We start from the raw sequence: 6,061 nt of genomic DNA on the forward strand, positions 1-6,061 counted from the left end.
TACAATATTACCCTCATGTGCCCAGCACATGACCAGATTTAACAAGAAAAATTAACTGGGTTAGTACCAAATGACGTAACATGAACAGAATTTGAAACATGAAATACGTCTTGTGCCATTAAGTTTGCTAAAGGACGACTATTGAAAAACCATGAAAACATAAAGGACCTGTTTTGCCATTTTGTCTATTTTGTATATATACAAAAAAAATTAATTTCACAATTTTCCATTTACAAACCATGCGTCACTTGTGTAGATACGAATAAATGTAAAGAATTAATAATATTAACTCTAACAAACTACTCCTCGTCCCATTAAAAGTGTGCATATTTCCCATTTTATTTGTCTCATTATAAATGTTCACTTTCAAAATTTATTATCTAATTTCTAAGTTTACCCTTTAACACACAACTCGTATTAATAAACAATATTAATGGACTCAATTTCCAAGGGCATTGTTGTCATTTGATAAGCAAAAACAAATAATTATATTACTTTGAACTTTATGTTTTTCAAACCATGACACTTAAAGAGAGACAAAGGGAGGGTAATTTAAAAAGAAGGCAGAGTGCAGATTCAAATGGGATGTTTCGAAAAATTCAAGGTCTACTTCGTCAAAAATAAACATGAAAAAATGGCCCATGCAAGTCTCTAACCGGTTACCTTCGCGTTAATAGCATGACGCTCTATCCAACTGAGCTAATAGGCCATCACCTTATACCTTTTTTTATGTTTTATAATTTTTAGGTTCAAATAATAACATTACGTCGCACAAAAGCATGTAAAAGTAAAAGTTCCTATCACATAAGACGGAACAGGAATATAGTTTGCACGGGATAATATTAAGCTGGTTGATAGAAAACTAAAGAGGCTTAAAGTTTTTCAAGACATCAACCCATCTATCTATTATTACTTATTAGTCCTCCAAGAGCTTGAGGCCCACATGACCCGGGCCTGGTGTTTTAGTTATAAGTAAACATCAACAATTATGTTTTTTGAGCTATATTTTCTTTCTGAGTTATAACAAAAGCGAGTTAACTTTATATTGTGCGTTTGTTAATTTAACAATGAGAATCAATGGAAATGAACAATGACAATCAATGTGTCAATTTATTTATGAATGCAAATCAAATATGATTGTTTGATAATTGGTTAAAAACACATGATTACTTGTTGCTGGCTTCATAGAAGTAGCTGAGGATGACCACAGTAACAGCAACAGCAACTCCTATAGCAAGCAGTGTGTGTGTGTGCCAACAAGGCTGCTGCACTATTTGATTTTAGAAAAGACGGCGGGTTGAATCCCAGCTCTGAAAGCTTCTTGTGTGACTCAGCATAGTCTTTGAAGAATGCATCTTCATCCTGCCATCAATTGTTCGCAACAATGAATGATTGGATATATAAAAAATCACAGCCATTTTGACCTTTAAATATATTAAGTTGACCAAGCTTATATTAATTATACATGTGTACCAATGGTGAAATAACACATGGCAGCACAATGGCAAATTTTAAGCCCAAAACTGCATTCCATGTAATCACTTATAACGGTTTAATGGTTCTACTTCTATGCTTATAAGTTTGGTCTAATGACAATTTAGGTATAATGTTAAGTCACAATGGTATTTCGTCTCATCTTCTAGGGGTGCGCATGGGTCGGTTTTGGGCTCAAACCGAATTTTGGGTCTTTTTTAAATGTGTTCGGTTTAAAATTTTCTGGTCTTCATTTTAACAATGGGTTTGTTCCGGTCCGGTTATGATTTTTTCGGTTTTGCTACTTGGGCTATTTTTGGAACGTAAAGTATGGCCCAAAATATGATCAATAAAGTTTTTTTTTAGTTAACTATTAATTTAGGCCCAAAATATTTGGGCCTTAAAATTTTTTGTTAAACCAATTGTTAATTTCTTATATACTATAGAGTATTTTCACCTTATAGAGATCAGCTTTACCTCTCTATTCCTACGCATTAGAGGTAAGGTTGCCCGCATCTTACCCTCCTCACACCCTACCATAATTTTGCTATTTGTGAGATTTACTGAGTACGATTATGATGATGATGAGTTCTTAGCATTCAAAAATAAAAATACATTAAAAAAATATTTTTTTGTTTTTTTGGGTCTTTAGAATATATAAAACCGAAACTGAACTATAAAATTTGATTTTCAAAAAATATAAAACCAAACCAGCATTTTTTTGTTGTTCGGTTATTCGGTTCACTTGCATCGGTTAATTTGGTTTCGGTTCGGTTTTTCAGTTTTCTGCTCACCCCTATCATTTTACCTCGAATATGAGAAACAACTTAATAATCTGAATGCATCTTCATACCTTCGCATAAAGTTCAACATAGCGTCGAAAATTTGGGTCCTCTACTAACGCTTTATCAGTAGGAAGTTTCAGCAGTCCATCAGTATCTCCCTTTAAAAGCTCCCTGATTCATTCATCATCATCATCATCACATATATATATATATATATAGGGTTTGGATCAAATACAAATAAAATTAACGTGCTAAACGTGAGAATCAAGTACAGTAATTATACATACAAGTAGAGTAATTATGTAATTAAATAATAGATTAATTATCATAGAGTAATTACATAATTACTCTACTTGTATATATAATTACCCTACTTGAGTCTCACATTTAGCATGTTAATTTCATTTATACGTTAACCTTCCCCTATATATATATATAAACACAACTCTCAGTTTTTATAAGAAGACAAAATGTGAACAAAAAGATCAAACATCTTACAAAAAGTATGAGTTGTCAAACTTCAAAGGATCTTTGGTCCAAGGTTTTTCATCAAATCCTGATCTTTCAGTGTGTGCCTTCCCCTGTAGTCACGATCAAGCAAGCTTTGTTATTGTTAAATATATACATTAGATTGTTAGGATGTCGGTTTAATTGTGTTTAGTCAATTAGTCCACAGAGTTCAGATGTATTGCCGCCGCCGCCGCCGCCACCGCCGCCACCACCACCACCACCACCACCACGACCACCACGACTACTACCACGACTACCACTACTACCACTACCACCACCACGACCACCACCACGACCACCACCACGACCACCACCACTACCACCACCACTACCACTACCACTACCACTACCACTACCACTACCACTACCACTACTACTATTATTATTCATGTGTCTTTTACAGTGATTATACTTCTTGAGAAACAACTATGTTTAGGGCTGTAAACAAACTGAACAAAACACAAAGTATGTTCATGTTTCATTCAACTTTTAACCGAACAAACGATCAAACACAAACAATTAGACTAACAAGGCTTTCTTGTTCGTGTTAGTTTGTTAAGAAAATGAATGTGTTGGTGTTTGTTTATTTCGTTCGTTAACGATATAAATGAATGGTTCACGAGTGTGAAAGAACGAACATAATTGAACATAGATGTACAAACATAAGTAAACAAAAACCAATTAAAATAAATGTGAACAACAATGTGTTGGGCCTAAAAAGTTGTTTAAATTTAAACTGTAATGGGCCTAAAAAATTTATATTAGTATATTAACAAACATAAAAAAATGAAAACGTAAACTAACGACCATAAATGAATGTATACGAACAAATATAAAAGAGTTTTGAAATAACGAACATAAATAAACAAGCAAGGAATGTGTTCATGTTTGTTTAACTAAATACATTGGCGGATCCAGCATACAAACGGGTGGTTCCCCGGAACCACCCGAGTTTCGAAATAATAGTGTACGGATATATAGAAGACGCGTAGGAACCACCTTATAAATTAAGAGGGAACCACCTAAAAAAAATTCCTGGATCCGCCACTGACTAAATAGATAAACGAACTTCCCTCCGAACGGTTTCGTTGATGTTTACAGGCCTAACTGTGTAGCTTTGATCTGCTTAAACTCACCAAAGTGTGGCCACCCGAAAGCGCGACTATATCCTTATCAGACAATCCCATCCGACAAAACACATCACGAAGATGTGATGGACCTGCACAAAAGTAACATTATCCAATGGTTGAAACTGATTAAGTAAATGATGATCTAACTGACCTTGTTTAGCATCAGGAAGACGCCCTTCATTAGGTGACACGCTTGAATCCTGATTAAAATTTAAGTACAAACTCATAAGAATTTGCTTACTGAATAAACTACCTTACAGTTTATATACCTTCCTTCCTGGTACAAAGTTAATAGTGGGCCCTCCGGTCACCTCAACCGCAACAACTCCAGCAAGCTGAGCATGATTTCCGTTAGAGTTTAACCGCCAGTTTACATATAATTCATGATTATGTATTCAAAACAATCACCTGATAGAGATCAGCATATGTAACTCTGGGATGTTTGGATTTCACTTCTTCTGTTTTAAGATGAACACAATAAGCATAGTGACATTCATATTTAGTTATTTACAACAATGAGGAATGACAAGTTACCGCATAGATCAATTGCAATTTTCAAACCAGCATTTGCCGCATGCCTGCACTCTTCCTCGTTCCTGATTGATCCGTTTGGGCCTCCAGTCTTTGTTTTAGCATCGTAAGTGCCTGCATCATGCCATCTGAAGCAACAAAGTCTTGGATTATAAAACTTACTAACAAAAACACACAAATTCAAATCACTTTGGTTTGCTGAAAATGTTTTCAGTTACTGTGGTTTTGATGTACAAAGTCAATATATTTATATATATATATATAGGATCAGGATCATGAGAGAACTTTTTTGAAATTGAGAACCATTTTGGACCACAAAAAACCCAAAAATAAAAAAAATCATAAAATAAAAAAAAACAAAAATGGAAAAAGTAAAAAAACCAAAATTCTTATTTTAACATCCCGGTTTCATAAAAAAAATAAAAAATAAAAATAAAAACTCGGTTAAGCCAAATTATATACACATATGTATAATATATACATATATGTACATTTACATGATTTTTTTATTCACATGTGTATAATTTAAGATAAATGACACTGTACATATGTGCATATTACGTAACTAAAGATTAAATAAAATTATACGTATGTGTATAATACGACGTTTTTTTTTATTTATTTTTATTTTTTTTAATGAAACCGGAATGAAATATAAGAATTTTGGTTTTTTTACTTTTTTAAAATTTTTGTTATTTTTTGTTTTATGATTTTTTTAAATATTTTTTTCAAATGTGTTTTTAGTGGTCCAAAATGGTTTTCAAAGTTCTCAATTTGCAAAGGGTTCTCTTAGGATCCTTACCCTCTGTATATATATATATATATATGATCGACCGAAAGAAATCTAAACTAAACAAATACAATCCTACTCTTAACAAACTCAACTCATTAACCTAATTGAATGCAACACACTCAATATTATTATTATTATTATTATTAACTCTAACATCAATATTAGATCATCATTTCAGAGATTAAACAGCAATAGAGTAATGATTCAACCAACTTTGATCGATATAAAGGTTAGAACTAAAACAAAAACCGTTACAAAATGATATGAAGCACGTACGCTAAGCGAAGCATGATGGGAGCACATTTTTTGTTGAAGATGAGAGCCCGAAGATGACGACGAGTCCTTTCGATCTCCTTCAAATACTCTGAGTCCACAACAGGTGCCGGTGCTGGTGCTGCCTCCATTTTTAAATGATTTGTCCTGCAAAATGTCGGTAAATGTTGATACTGCTAGCTTACATGAACCTGATGAAATCAATCAAACGTATCCGCAGATTCTGGTTCAAAAAGTGTATTGGATCTAAACAGATGCAATCCTGATATAAGGAAGGTATGAACTATGAAGAAATGAACAACCGAGAAGACAAGTAAAGGATTGAGTTAGAGACAAGAAGGGAATAATAATAATAATAATAATAATAATAATAATAATAATAATAATAATAAATATATTTATTATTATTATTATTATTATTATTATTTATGCTTCAAAATCAGAAGTGTGTGTATATTATATACACACACATTATAATGAATAAGTGTATAAGGGTGCGTAACGTCTCTCGTGTGAGATGTAAATAGAGGTTGCTGACGTGAAAGACATGTAAGCGAGTCGATCTT

The 6,061-nt window shown here is 33.0% G+C and overlaps 1 pseudogene across 1 annotated transcript; it reads right to left on the reverse strand.

Annotated features, from left to right (window-relative positions):
* Window positions 1–1,059: 1,059 nt before the first annotated feature.
* Window positions 1,060–5,845, reverse strand: LOC143563745 (L-ascorbate peroxidase 3-like; annotated as a pseudogene). The gene is made up of 9 exons (XR_013140719.1): window positions 5,499–5,845; window positions 4,433–4,557; window positions 4,307–4,356; window positions 4,168–4,233; window positions 4,050–4,098; window positions 3,905–3,987; window positions 2,757–2,839; window positions 2,327–2,429; window positions 1,060–1,362 (listed from the first exon to the last, which is right to left on the reverse strand). The product of XR_013140719.1 is annotated as an L-ascorbate peroxidase 3-like (transcript).
* Window positions 5,846–6,061: the final 216 nt, after the last annotated feature.

This window comes from Bidens hawaiensis, unplaced genomic scaffold (assembly GCF_021521415.1).
Source record: "Bidens hawaiensis isolate Kalapana, Puna unplaced genomic scaffold, B.hawaiensis_p1.1 tig00021512_1, whole genome shotgun sequence".
NCBI lineage: Eukaryota > Viridiplantae > Streptophyta > Magnoliopsida > Asterales > Asteraceae > Bidens > Bidens hawaiensis.